The sequence below is a fragment of the Apium graveolens genome, chromosome 2 (assembly GCF_009905375.1).
Source record: "Apium graveolens cultivar Ventura chromosome 2, ASM990537v1, whole genome shotgun sequence".
NCBI lineage: Eukaryota > Viridiplantae > Streptophyta > Magnoliopsida > Apiales > Apiaceae > Apium > Apium graveolens.
Genome location: NC_133648.1, coordinates 127,280,510 through 127,295,972, shown reverse-complemented (window position 1 = coordinate 127,295,972; position 15,463 = coordinate 127,280,510). Strand labels below are relative to the sequence as shown.

The 15,463-nt window shown below is 38.9% G+C and overlaps 1 non-coding gene across 1 annotated transcript; it reads left to right on the top strand.

Moving 5' to 3' along the window:
- The first annotated feature begins 4,785 nt into the window (after positions 1–4,785).
- Positions 4,786–4,892, top strand: LOC141709169 (small nucleolar RNA R71). The gene has a single exon (XR_012569759.1). It is a non-coding gene; the product is annotated as a small nucleolar RNA R71 (small nucleolar RNA).
- The last annotated feature ends 10,571 nt before the right edge of the window (positions 4,893–15,463 follow it).

The following is a 15,463-nucleotide window of genomic DNA, read 5'->3' as shown; positions in this document are numbered from 1 at the left end:
CATATCTTGGGTTGCCTCCCAAGAAGCGCTTCTTTTACGTCATTAGCTTGACGTAGAGTAATGCGATCAAGTTGACAATAAAACAGCACTAACTACTTCACGGTTTGTCGTATCCCCATAATAGTGCTTCAATCTCTGACCATATACTTTGAATGCTTGGCCCGTATCATTCTCAAAAATCTCCACCGCTCCATGTGGAAACACAGTTTTGACGATAAATGGTCCAGACCACCTTGATTTCAACTTTCCAGGAAAAAGTCGAAGACGGGAGTTGAATAGAAGAACTTGTTGCCCCGACACGAATGACTTAGGCGATAGTTTCCTGTCATGCCACCTTTTTACCTTTTTCTTGTACATTTTATTGTTTTCGTACGCTTGAAGACAAAATTCATCAAGTTCATTTAACTGAAGCATTCGCTTCTTCCCAGCTGCATCTATATCAAGGTTTAACTTCTTCAATACCCAATAAGCCTTATGCTCAAGCTCCGCAGGTAAATGACATCCCTTACCATAGACAAGTTGAAACGGGGACATCCCAAGTGGAGTCTTGTATGCTGTTCTATAAGCCCAAACAGCTTCATCGAGCTTCAAAGACCAATCTTTCCTTGACGGACAAATGACTTTCTCTAGAATGCGCTTGATCTCTCTAGACACTTCATCTTGACCATTAGTCTGCGGATGATAGGCAGTAGCGATGCGATGATTCACATTATAGTGTTGCATCATAGAAGTAAACTTACGATTACAGAAATGCGACCCTTTATCATTTATGATAACTCGTGGCATTCCAAACCTTTTGAATATCTGATTATGAAGAAAACCCAACACTACCTTTGCATCATTAGTCGGCAGAGCCTTGACTTCTACCAATTTCGAGACATAATCGACTGCCAGCAAGATGTACTGATTATTGCAGGATGAGATAAATGGTCCCATGAAATTGATTTCCCAAACATCGAAGACCTCAACTTCAACCATCACATTTAAAGGCATCTCATCCTTTCTGGTAAGATTCCCAACTCTTTGGCAACGATCACACCTTAAAACGAACTGATGTGCATCCTTAAATAATATAGGCCAGAAAAAAACCTGTTTGAAGAATATGAGCTGCTGTTTTTTCACCACCATAATGTCCACCATAAACTGTGGAATGATAGTCTCGTAATATCCCCTCCGTCTCACAGAATGGGATACATCTTCTAATGATCTGGTCAGCTCCTTGTCTAAACAAATATGGTTCATCCCACATGTACCACTTCACCTCATGCAGAAACTTCTTCTTTTGAGCCGCATTCATATTATGAGGCATTATATTGCTAACAAAATAGTTCACAATGTCTGTGAACCATGGCTCTTCCACTTGAATTAAGAACAACTGCTCATCCGGAAAAGATTCGTTGATCAATATCTTATCATGTGAAGTAGAATTGGGATTCTCCAATCTAGAGAAATGGTCAGCTACTTGATTTTCAGTACATTTTCGATCATTGATCTCTAACTCGAATTCCTCTAGCAAGAGAACTCAACGAATAAGTCTAGGCTTCGAATCCTTCTTTGAGATCAGATAGCGGATGGCAGGTGATCAGTGAACACTGTCACCTTTGTCCCAAGTTGATAAGATCAAAATTTTTCGAAACCAAAAACTATAGCCAAGAGCTCCTTCTCAGTAAGGGTGTAGTTCAGTTGGGCCTCATTAAGCGTCTTACTAGCATAGTAGACCACATGAAAGATATTAGATTTTTGATGCCCAATAACAGCTCCCACTGCATAATCACTTGCATCACACATCATCTCAAAAGGTTCTCTCCAATCAGGTGCCGTAATAACTGGGGCGGTGATTAAACTCTTCTTGAGAGTCTTGAATGTTGCCAAGCATTCATCATCAAATTTGAAAGGCACATCCTTCTTGAGCAAGTTGCACAACGGCTTAGAGATCTTAGAGAAGTCCTTGATGAAACACCGATAAAAACCCGCATGACCAAGAAAGCTACGGATTCCTTTCACAGAAATAGGTGGCGGAAGATTTTCAATGACGCCCACCTTGGCTTTATCCACCTCAAGACCTTTACTGGAGACCTTGTGCCAAATAATGATGCCTTACTGCACCATGAAGTGACATTTTTCCCAATTGAGCACTAGATTGGTTTCCACACACCTTTTGAGCACCAAACGGAGATTATTCAAGCATTCATCATACGAATGTCCAAAGACGGAGAAGTCTTCCATTAACACTTTGATATTATTTCCAATCATATCTGAGAATATGGCCATCATGCATCTCTGAAAAGTGGCAGGTGCACCACATAAGCCAAAAGAAACTCTGAGAAAAGCAAACGTGTCGAATGGACAAGTGAAAGTAGTCTTCTCTTAATCTTCTGGTGCAATGCAAATCTGATTGTAGCCCGAATAGCCATCCAGAAGACAATAGTACTCATGACCAGCCAACCTGTCAAGCATCTGATCAATAAATGGAAGAGGGAAGCGATCTTTTCTTGTGGCTTTATTCAACTTTCTATAGTCCATGCATACCCTTCATCCTGTGACTGTTCGAGTGGGGATGAGCTCGTTCTTCTCATTTACTACCACAGTAATACCTCATTTCTTAGGTACACATTGCACGGGGCTCACCCAAGAACTGTCAGAAATAGGATATATGATTCCTGCATCCAACTACTTTAGAATTTCTTTCTTCACCACTTCTTTCATGATAGGATTAATCCTTCGTTGTTGCTCAACCGTTGGCTTTCTACCTTCCTCTAGTAGAATTTTATGCATGCAGTACGAAGGGCTGATCCCTTTTATATCTGCTATAGTCCATCCGATGGTCAATTTGAATTCTCTCAAAATCCTCAAGAGCTTGTCCTCATCACTACCTGAAAGGTCAGATGCAATACTAACAGGCAAAGTAGATGCATCACCTAAAAAAGCATACCTCAAGTGTTCAGGCAGTGGTTTAAGCTCCAAAGTAGGTGCTTCCTCAATAGATGGTTTGAGCTTTCCCTCAGCATTATTGATATCAGTATTACCAAGAGATTCAAATGGCATGTCTAGCTTTCATTTTCAAGGAGAAGCATTCAGATATTGTAACTGCTCATTGCCTTCCTCATCATCACTGTCAAATCCCCCCAATAAGGCTTTTTCTAAGGCATCAGACATTAGCACATGATCAAGTTCTGAAGTAACTGCGTAATCAATCAAATCCACCTTGAAGCACTCCTCATCTTCCGTAGGGAATTTCATCGCATTGAACACATTGAAAGTCACATCTTAATCCTGCAACCTCATAGTGAGTTCACCTTTTTGCACATCTATCAAGGTACGGGCTGTAGCCACGAAGGGTCTTCCCAAGATTATGGGGATCTTCTTATCTTTCTCGAAATCCAGAATGATAAAATCTGCAGGAAAGATGAGCTTTTCCACCTTTACTAGCATGTCCTCCACGATGCCTCGTGGGTATGTAATCGAACGATCAGCCAATTGTAGAGACATGTAGGTGGGCTTTGGATCAGGCAAATTCAGCTTTTTGAAGATAGACAACGGAATCAGATTGATGCTTGCTCCCAAATCACAAAGGCACTCATCGAATGACAACTTGTCAATGGTGAAGCTACCTTGATCCTTAAGCTTTGGAGGTAACTTTTGTTATAGCACGGCACGACACTCTTCCGTCAGAGCAACGGTATTAAGATCATCCAGTTTCACCTTCCTTAAAAGAATACCTTTCATGAATTTCGCATAACTAGGCATTTGCTCCAGAGCCTCAGCGAAAGGTATGTTGATGTGAAGTTTCTTGAACACCTCCAGAAACTTACCAAATTGCTTGTCCAGCTTTTATTTTTGCAATCGCTTAGGAAAAGGTGGTGGAGGATAGAGTTGTTTCTCCCCTGTATTACCCTCAGGCAGAATGTGTTCAACAGTAGTCTTCCTTGGTTCCCCCTCTTTCTCCTTTTGCTTTTCTTCTTCATCTACAACTTGAACTTCTCCATCTTTTGCTTTTTCAGCATCAGCAACTTTTCCAGACCTTAAGGTGTCAGCTTTGACTTGCTCTTTAGCTTCCTTCCTACCTGGCACTTCAGTATTGCTTGGAAGTGTTCCAGGTTGATGATTGAGCAAGGCATTGGCTATTTGTCCAATTTGATTTTCGAAGGTCTTGATAGAAACAGCCTGACTTTTGCACAACAGCTTTAACTCCTCAAAATCAGTACTAGAAGGTTGAGCGGCACCTCCTTGTTGAGGATATGATTGCCTTTGAGCATATTGCTGAGGTTGCTGGAATCCAGGTGGATTAAACTGTTTACTTGCAGCTTGCTGATATGGTTGCTGAACAGCATTCTGATTATTGCTCCAGTTGAAATTGGGATGATTTTTGTTATTAGGATGATAAGTAGCGGGCACAGGCTGCTGTGGTCGCTGATAATTGTTCACATACTAAACAGATTCATTAACAAGAGAACACTGATTCGTAGCATGAGAGCCTGCACAAAGCTCACAGACACTAGCTATTTGATTTACTCCATAGTTGGCTAAAGAATCGACCTTCATAGACAGCGCCTGTAGCTGCACTGCAATAGCTATAGCTGCATCAACTTCCAGAATATATGCTACCTTTCCAGGCATCATCTTTTGAGTTGGGTTTTGATACTCGTTTGCAGCCATAGTTTCAATGAGATTATAGGCCTCAGTATAGCTTTTGGCCCACAAGGCGCCTCCAGAAGCTACATCGAGCATGGGCCTAGATGGGGCCCCAAAACCATTGTAGAAACCAGTGATCACATCCAGTCAGGCATACTATGATGTGGACACTTTCTGAACATCTCCTTGTAGCACTCCCAAGCTTCACACATAGATTCTCCTTATTGCTGTGCAAACTGAGTAAGAGCACTCCTCATAGCTGCAGTCTTGGCCATTGGATAGAACTTCACCAGAAAATTTTGCGCAAGATCTTCCCAAGTAGTGATGGACCCAGCTGGTAAAGAATGTAACCAGTCCTTAGCTTTATCACTCAGAGAGAATGGGAAAAGCCTCAGCTTGATAGCCTCATCAGTAACACCATTATATTTGAAAGTACTACAGATCTCAACAAAATTCCTGATATGCATGTTGGGATCTTCAGTCACATCACCTCCGAAAGAAATAGAATTCTGCACCATCTGAATAGTGCCCGGCTTGATTTCAAAATTATTGGCCTGAATAGCCGGATGAATGATGCTTGACTGAATGTCATCAATTTTAGGTCGAGAAAAGTCCATAAGAGCTGGATCAGCTTGAACTATACTATCACCCATTGTTACAGGTACTTTCTTCACTCTCTTTATCCGAATCTTCAAAAACTATCTTCTCCGGAAAGTCAAAAGTTGAATCTGTCTCCTCAGCTGTATCTAGATTTCTCTTGCGGGTGCGAGAACGTGTTTGCATAAACGCTCCCTAAAGTACTTGAAACACAACGGGAAGCAGTAAGTAACAGGTCTTAATCAATGAATCCTAATGACCACTGATGACAAGTACATAAACTAAACAAACTAACACTGAGTCCCCCGCAACGGCGCCAAAAACTTGTTACGCATAAAGCATGCACTAAATAAATCATGCAAGCATACGCGTTCGCAAGTAATATAGAATGATTTCTAGTTCGTTCCCACAGAGACTCTGATTAATTCTATTTAATTAACACTTACTCACTAATGTATGATTACTCTTCAATGTCAAGATAATAGCAATTAAAGTTGATTAACTAATATTAACTATGAGAATAAAACACTTGAATTAATAATATTAAACACACATGAGATCATAACTTCATTACTACTTCATTCAATAGTTATTTTTATTACCCTTAGCATGTAATGGTGATGATATTAATCGAACAACACAAAACTGATAGACGCCAACTTTCATTGTACGAATACCATTCTACCAAGCATCCACAATTAAGATAGAAGTTGAATAGGCATCAATTATGTTGAGACCCTATATGTCTACAGAATTTGACAACATAATGATTTAAGCACAATTTATTCATTATGATTACACAGGGCAAGTAAAACGGTTAGAGTTGCCCACTAATCATGCATACACGAACCTATGCTAGCATGGCAAGTTCTAAATCTCAAGATTCACTGTCGCTTCACAAGAGATTAATAGGCTATCTTACATGTTCGCGACGCACATAAGACGAATAAGCACAACCTATGCTAGATATCATAATTTCACCACATACCAAGGTATTAAACAATTAACTAAAGAAATCTATAGTAAATCCGCTATGATCCCATGATCACGATTAGCCCATAATAGGACTCATCGTCACCATGGGTTCATATGAAAACATAATATAACACAATGATATAAACTAATAAAAATACTTAATAAATAATGAAGTACGTCATAAGAGTATTAAAGTTCAAAGAGTAAAGAAAACTAGCATCCACTGTTACAACAAATTAAAAGAATCACAAGATAAATGTATGCTTCCTCTTCTTCGTTGTTGCGTGCTAAAACGGTCTTCTTGATCTTCTTGTCTTCGCTCCTTGTTACTTGTTGTTGAAAACGTCTTCCAAGATTGTTTATATAATAGCCCAAAAGAACCAGTGCTAACAGAAGCCCAATAGAACTTGAATTCTAAAAATCAGATTCTGAAAATCCGCACCCAGGCGGCCGCCTCCTCCTTCCAGGCGGGCGCCTGCTACCAGGAGTCGCCTGCTCTCATCAGGCGGGCGCCTGCAACCCTTCTGGAAAAATTATTATTTTACTTCTATTTTTGCTAAATTCTTCGCATATCAACCCGGGACTAATTCCAAGCACTTCCTTAGGCTTATTTTGATAAAATCCACCTGTCTAAGCAAGTTATACCCTGAAATGCAAAAACACTCGAAAACGCGTTAAATACACAAAATACTCAAGTTCAAGACACCAATTCAAGCCGTTATGAAATGCTCTAAGTGGTATAAAATGCCACTTATCAGAGGCAGAGGATGAAAGTGAGTTCTATGCTCAAGAGGAACTTGAACAGTTGGAGGTTAAATCTATGGCATACATGGCTGCAAAATTTAGTCATGTTAGATTCAGAAAAAAGCCCAACTACAAACCAAGGGGTTCATCAGGGAGATTTCAGAAAGGAAGCTACTCATCAGGGTCAAGCTCTAGAGGAGGCTATAAGTCAAGTTGGATAGACAAGAGCAAAACCAGATGTTACAACTGCAATGAGTTAGGGCACTTTGCATCTGATTGCAGAAAGCCCAAGGCAGTTAAATCAATGATTCCTATGAAAAGAAGGAAACTTATGAAGATCTGAAAAGGAAGAATGAGAAGCTGAAACAGAAGCTGAATGCTTATGTGGTAAAGGAAAAGGGAAGAGCGTACATTGCTGAAGGAAAAAGCTGGGATGATACTGATTCACATGAAAAGGAAGAGTATGTAAATCTGGCTCTTATGGCAGACTCTGCAGAGGAATCACCATAATCATCTCAGGTTCCTGAACTTACCACTATAGATATGTCCGTATCTGAATACAAATCTATTGTGCATGAGCTTACTTTAGAATTGTATAATGTTCATACAAGCATGCTTGCATATAAAATGGAAAATGATAAGTTAGTTCTTAAATCTGAGAGTTTAACCTCTAGGAATAAAGAACTAGAATTGCTTGTAGTTGGACTAGAAGACCTTAAGCAAAATAATGAGTATCTAGAGAATAAGGTTAAGTGCAATGCAGACATAGAAGCCATTCTTAGAACCCAAATTGCTGACTTAGAAAAGAAGTTACAGGCGTTTAAGAATGCAACTCTGAGTCAGAAGGAGATAATAGATAGTCAAAGATTTAAATCTAAGACTTCAATAGGACTTGATTATTCTAAGCTAAACAGTAGGAAACATAGTGGTACATCAGAGATAAACATGTTTGTCTCATAAAAGGTACCATATATTATTAAGGATGTTGTATCTCCGCTATTCACTGAGTCTGTTTCAGAACCTTTGGATGAAGTAAGTTTGCTAATCAATGAGGAATTGATTGCTGAAGATAGAGAGAGGAAGAGGAATCCCCTAAGACTCCTAAGGCTCCAGCTACGAAAGCAAAATCCATAGCTGACCTAGGTACTAAGGTGGATAGAAAGAAACCTGAAACACTTAAGAAACCAGAATCATTAGTCAACCCTAAGACTGGTGAGAGTACTAAGGTTAAGACTAAGAAGAACAGGAATGGCAAGGTAGGTGTTTATAAGAAATCTGATTTTGTATCTTCCTCATCTGCATCTAGGAAGTTTTGTAATAATTGCAATTCTGCTGAACATCTTACACATGCATGCACTAAAGGTAAAGTAGAATCTATTGCAACTTCTAGTATGCCTGCCATGCCTAATATGCCTAGTTTTCATGAACCTTGTGGTATAGTTGGATGTATGCTATGTGAATTTGTTACCATGTCTGAATATTTTAAAGCTTTTCATGCAACTGCTAGCACTTGCATCAACACTAAGACAAGCATGAGTAATAAGCACACACAAGACGAGACTGTTACTCCTATTTCTAAGTCTGACAACTCTGTTGAGACTAACACTGAGAATGAGACAGTCAAAGTGAAAGCTAAGCCTGTTAAGGTTTCAATTATTGATTCCGTTTCTACTCCTAAACCTTCAGGTACCAAGAAAGCTTGGGTACCAAAGTCTTCTTAATCAATCTGTGTTTGCAGGGTAAGGTAAGAAAAGAAAAGATCATGTGGATTCTGGATGGTGGGTGTTCTAGGCACATGACAGGAGAAAAGTCCCTGCTCACAGGTGTGGTTGAGAAAGCTAGCCCTATAGTTACCTTTGAAGATGACATCAAAAGATTTACTAAGGGATATGGCAATTTGAAAATTGGCAATGTCATCATTGAAAACATCTCTCTTGTGGAAGGATTAAAACATAATCTTCTGAGAATAAGTCAGTTTTATGACAGGGGATACAATGTTGATTTTAGAACAGAAAGATGTTTGATCTCTCACAGGAAAGATGAGAAGCTTGCTTTCCAGGGAGTAAGGAAAGGTAATATGTACGTAGCTGACTTGAAGTCTACATGTGATGGTGTAAGAAGATGTTTCTACAACAAAGCTTCATCTGAACTAAGTTGGTTATGGCACAAGAAGCTCTCGCACTTAAACTTCAAGACAATGAACTCTCTGATCAAGAGAGAACTAGTGAGAGGGCTACCACAGATGGAATTATGTCAAGAAGGACTCTGTGAAGCATATGAAAAAGGGAAATCAAAGAAAGCATCACACAGAAGCAAGGAAATGACAAGTATATCTGAACCTCTTCAGTTGATTCACATGGATTTATTTGGTCCAGTGAACGTATTGTCACTATCAAGGAAAAGATATGCTTTAGTGATGGTCGATGATTTCTCCAAGTACACATGGGTGTTTTTTTTACAATCCAAGGATGAAGCACCTCAGCTGATAGTGGATCATATAAAGAAGATTGAGATGGAAGCAAAACTACCTGTTAGAAAGATCAGTTCAGATAATGGGACAGAATTCAAGAATGCATTTCTAAATAAATTTTGTACGGAGAAAGGTATTTCGAGACAATATTCAGTTCCAAGGACTCCATAACAAAATGGGGTAGTAGAAAGGAAGAATCGTACCTTGGTTAAAGCAGTAAGGACTATGCTAAGTGAATCAAGACTTCCTACCTACTTCTTGGCTGAAGCTGTCAACACAACGTGTTACACTCAAAATTGTACCCTGATTAATATAGATCATGACAAGACTCCTTATGAGATAATGGCTGACAAGAAACCTACACTAAAATACTTTCATGTGTTTGGTGCTAAATGCTTTGTGCTGAAGGAAGGAAATGAACATCTAGGAAAGTTTGATGCTAAAGCAGAAGAAGACATATTTCTTGGCTATTCTCTGGAATCTAAAGCTTAAAGGGTTTATATGATTGATTATCAGAAGGTGATTGAAAGCCTTAATGTAACATTAGACGACACCAAATTGGCAAGCCTGCAGAGAGAAAAGGGAATATCTGGAATTTGAAAATCTATCAGATGATCCTTTGGATATAATAGAACCTGAGATTGCTAGAACTGTGCCTGTAGTACATGGAAATGCTGATTCAGGATCAAGTGGTGATAATGGTGGAAACAATGATCATGATAATCATTCAGGAAGCCCGTCAAGAACCACTACAAACAAATCAGAATCATCCAGTCATAGTGACAGCAACTCAGGGGAGCAGGAAGAGGATCTACAGTTCACACTCAACGTCATACTGAACAAGGGGAAACATCAAGATCATATTTACCTCGTCAAAGAGTTTGGAACAGAGACCATCCCTTTGAATTGATCATTGGTGATCCTGACACAGGAGTAAGAACTAGACATGCCACTCAGAATGAATGTCACTTTTCAGGGTTTCTTTCAGAAATGGAACCTAAGAAAGTGGATGAGGCACTGGAAGATCCAGATTGGGTTATTGCTATGCAAGAAGAACTCAATCAGTTTGAGAGGCAGAAGGTATGGAAGCTGGTACCCCGACCAAAGAACAAGTCAGTGATATGCACTAAATGGGTATTCAGAAACAAGCTAGATGCAGATGGCATTTTAACAAGAAACAAAGCCAGACTGGTAGCTAAAGGTTACTATCAAGAAGAGGGTATAGATTATGATGAAACCTATGCACCAGTAGCTAGACTTGAGGCAATCAGGATATTTCTGGCATTCGCAACACATTCAGAATTCAAAGTTTATCAAATGGACGTGAAGAGTGCATTCCTGAATGGGGAGCTAGAAGAAGAAGTGTATGTGGAACAACCACCAGGTTTTGAAGATCCAAATCTGGCTGATTTTGTATACTTTCTATTCAAAGCTCTCTACGGTCTTAAGCAAGCTCCAAGGACATGGTATGACACTCTCTTTGAGTTTTTACTTGAAAATGGTTTTACTAGAGGTGTCATTGATAAAACTCTGTTTCATAAAATACATAAATCAGATATGATATCAGTTAAAGTATATGTTGAATATATTATTTTGGTTCTACTAATGATGATATTTGCAAGAGATTCTCTAAGCTAATGCAGAGTAAGTACGAGATGAGTCTGATGGGAGAGTTGAACTACTTTATTGGTTTACAAGTGAGTCAAAGGAAAGATGGAATATTCATTTTTCAATCCAAGTATATCAGAGAACTTCTCAAGAAGTATAATCTGGAAGATTCAACTCCAGCAAAGACTCACATGCCAACAGCCTTCAAGCTTGATCAAGACAAAACTGGTAAGAAAGTTGACACCACAAGCTATAGAGGTATGATAGGCTCATTACTTTATCTCACAGCAAGTAGACCAGATATCATGTTTGCAACATGCTTATGTGCTAGATTTCAAGCTGAACTAAAAGAATCTCATCTAATAGCAGTTAAAAGAATATTTAGGTACCTTAAGGGAACTCCAAATCTTGGAATTTGGTACCCTAAAGGTAAAGGTTTTGACCTAGTTGGCTATACAGATTCAGATTTTGCAGGTTGTAAGATTGACCGAAAAATTACATCAGGAAGCTGTCAGTTTCTTGGAAGAAGATTGGTATCCTGGCATAGCAAGAAGCATCACTCAGTATCCACATCAACTGCTGAAGCTGAATACATAGCTGCTGGAAGTTGTTTTGCTCAAATCTTGTGGATGAGGAACCAACTCCGGGATTATGGTCTGTTGGTATCAAAGATCCCAATATTCTGTGACAATACAAGTGCAATTGCAATCTCAAACAATCCATTTCAGCACTCGAGAACAAAGCACATTGATATCAGGTATCACTTTATCAGAGAGCATGTCACAAATGGCACTGTGGAGTTACACTTTGTACCCACAGAGGATCAAATTGCAGACATCTTCACCAAACCACTTGATGAAAACACTTTCTCTAAGTTGGTTAGTGAACATGGGATGTTAAATATTTCTAGTTAATTTTAGAAGTCAATAACTGCAATTTATCCTGGTTAAATTCACTTGTTGTTTAATTTCAATATCTTAAGGACATCTGAATTTACATGCCATTAATTATTTCTCGTAATTCAATCATTAATGTGCTTACATACAATTTATATATATATGGTTGAGCACATTCATATTGATAAAACTATTTAATTTAATTTCAGTGGACTTTAAGTAATTAATATTTAAAGGGGTTCATTGAAATTAATATTAAATATATTGCAGCATAATTACTTTTCACAAAAAATTATAGTGTTATCAATAAAATGATAATATCAGTAAAAGTAGTGAAATATAATTGTGAATTATTATTTGTTTTAAACATCCTTTTCAATGTATTTTTTTTAAAAAGGTGTTTATAATAAATCACAGCAGCAAAGGGAGTGTTGGGTCGCAACACAGGAGTATGACTTAGAAATTTCTCTAAGTTAAAATCCCTCTGTGTCACCACAGACTGTGTTGCCACAGAGAGAAAGACTTAGAAATTTCTCTAATATTAAAATCCCTCTGTGTCGCCACAGAGAGAAAGACTTAGAAATTTCTCTAAGTCAAATCCCTGTGTGTCGCCACAGACTGTGTCGCCACAGAGAGAAAGACTATAAATTTCTCTACGTCAAATCCCTCTATGTCGCCACAGAGAGTGGTCGCCACAGAGAGATGTCGCCACATAACCCTTGTGATTTAAAATTATTTTGCTGCAAGTATATACACACAAATCATATTCTTCTTCATTATATACACAGCATAACAAATCGCAGGAGGAGAAAGGATTTTTTTCCGATCAAAACCCTAATAAAGTGCTGCCAAATTTCATAACTTTAATAATTTTTAAAAGCCCAGATCATAAGGAGTATTTTGATACCAAAATCAATCATTTTCACCGAGTATTTTTGAAGATCGGACTACTTGGTTATTAATTGTTTAAGGCTTTGTTTGGCTAATTGTTAAGTGGTTTAATTTTAACCTAATTTCTTCCTTAAGGTTGTGTTTGGTTAATTAATTGAGTGTGTTTTAGAAGTTCATTATGATATATTTTATCTCATAATTCGAAGGGCACAATTAAATTTGTTTTAAAATCTAAATTTTATTCTCATTTTAATTAAATGGCTAATAATATTCAGATTACAAAAACCAATTTTTTTCTATTATTGAACGTGATCCAGTGAAAATGGTATACTTTGAGACTTGGATCCGTTTTCTAAACGAACACTCTATTGTGCGCTTCGCATTAACTACGAATGTAAAATTGCATATTGAGCTTCTCAGGAATGTACATACAACAGCTACAGATTCTTCTGAAGATGAAAAATTAGCTTTTTTCTTTGACATTGGTTATGATACAATCAGAATTACAGAGGATGACTTCAATGAACATCTTCAGCTACCTCGTGAAAATTTTGATGACACTCCCGAAGATTGGGAATTACTCAGCTTTTTCAGAGCAATAAGGAGCACAATGACAGAGAATGATGACTTACCAAGACACTTCAACAAAAGTCATCTTCCAAAGGAATGGAATCTATTCTTCAATATATTGTCTCACTGCTTGGCTCCCAAGACTGCTGGATTCTACGGACTGACTATCTTTAATCAAGTTGTTGGGGTTGCTATCGCAAATAATCTTCGCATCAACTTTGGGCGGTTATTCATGAAGCATATTTTGGAGAACGAATCACAACATCAGAACTTTATCTTATACGCAAGGTTCCTTCAGATTGTGCTTAATGGAAAACTGTCAGAAGCACAAAAGACATCGACTCACAGTGACATCTTGGAAGATCCTCCTGACTTGTCTCAACTGTTAGTGACTAAGTTGCACAAGAAAGGGAACTATCCAAATACAGAGGTAGCTTTCCTAACAGACCACATTATAGATGTATTTGCCACTATCAATGCTCAATATGAAGAAGAAGAAGAAGAAGAAGCTGAAGATGCACCTGAAGCTGAAGATGAACCTCAAGCTGAAAATAACCCACAGGAAAATATTGATCATGAACCTGAAGAAAATGTGAATGCAGAAGCAGATCAACCTGATCCTGAGCATGGTGATCAAGCAGAGGTTGAAGTTGAACAAGAACAAGAAGCTGAACCTGAAGATTCTTCACAACCTCAACCTGAAGCTGCTAGTCCACCCCCATCAAGCTGCTGAGTCTACTCATTCTAATACAACTGTCTACATACCAGTTTTCTCAGGTATGAGTACTTCTGCTATGAGTAATACTTTTGAAGCATGCTCTGATTTCATTAGCATAGATCAATTACACCTTGATTCTCAGCACACACAGATACTTATTGAATAAGTAGATAGGAGAGGGATTGAATTTGGCATGCCACAAATTCATAACCACCCTCTAGAGCCCAACCAAACACCGTCAACTCTCCTAGCTCAAACCTTGGAGTATAAGGACCCCATGCAAATAGAGGGAGTAACTGCACTAGATGCAGCAAATAAGGAAGGTACTTTGAGAGAACCCGCAGCTCTGTCTCCTATAAAACAAAGTAGTGAACATCCTGAGATAACTGTAAACCTCTAGGTATCTTCTCAAAAGGACTCTCTGGCTAAAAAGGCAACTACACAGTTACTAGATCTATCTTCTCAACAAGGTAGATCTATTGAAATTCGCCCGTCAGCCACGACATCCTGGAACGAGTCAAACACCTTATCCAATATCTAAGGTCTTGAAGCATTAAATGAGTCGATTAGAAGAGTACTATTTGGTGAGGAAGCATTGACGGAAACAGGGAATTCAACCATTTTATGGTTAGAATATCATGTTCAAGGTCCTTCAATGGATCAACTTCCTTCACAGATGTTAGGAGAGAGTGTTGTAATTGCTGCCAAACCTAGCACATCATTTACCTCCCCAGGACTAATAAACCTGGATGCATCTGCGGATAGTGGATCCGACGTAGGCGCGGATCGGCAACCCATTGGCGATGAACCAGATTTAACTGGTGAGCCTGAGGGGAATGTATCTTCACAGATACAAGGGGAAGCTAGGGATCAGATGCCAAATATGAAGGCCCCAGTGCTCCCCCCAGAGATTCTAACTCTGGATGAGTCATCTCCTGATGACAGGCAACTTGTCTCAAACAAGGATCGGGAATTGCGGACTCCCATTGCACCATTTCTGACCTACTTAAGGATGGCTCCAGTGTCTTCTGCAGGTACACTTGGAACTCGGAGCTTTGAGCGGAGTGAACTTGTGAGAACGAGTGACACACATGACCCTAAATCGAGTGATAGAGTGCTGAGCGATACACTGCGAGAAGCCTGTGAGACACCTACCATCCAAACTACACCTATAGATCTATCAAACTATGTCACTAAAGATTATCTTAAAGAGCAGCTAGCTTTCAAAGACAGCTATCTCAAGGAATAGTTGGCTCTTAAAGATCAACACTTTCAGACATAACTATCTCTTAGAGATCATCAGATCGCCAGTCTTTCCGATCAACTTGAACATCAGCAAGCAGCATTCGCCAGTTTACGGAA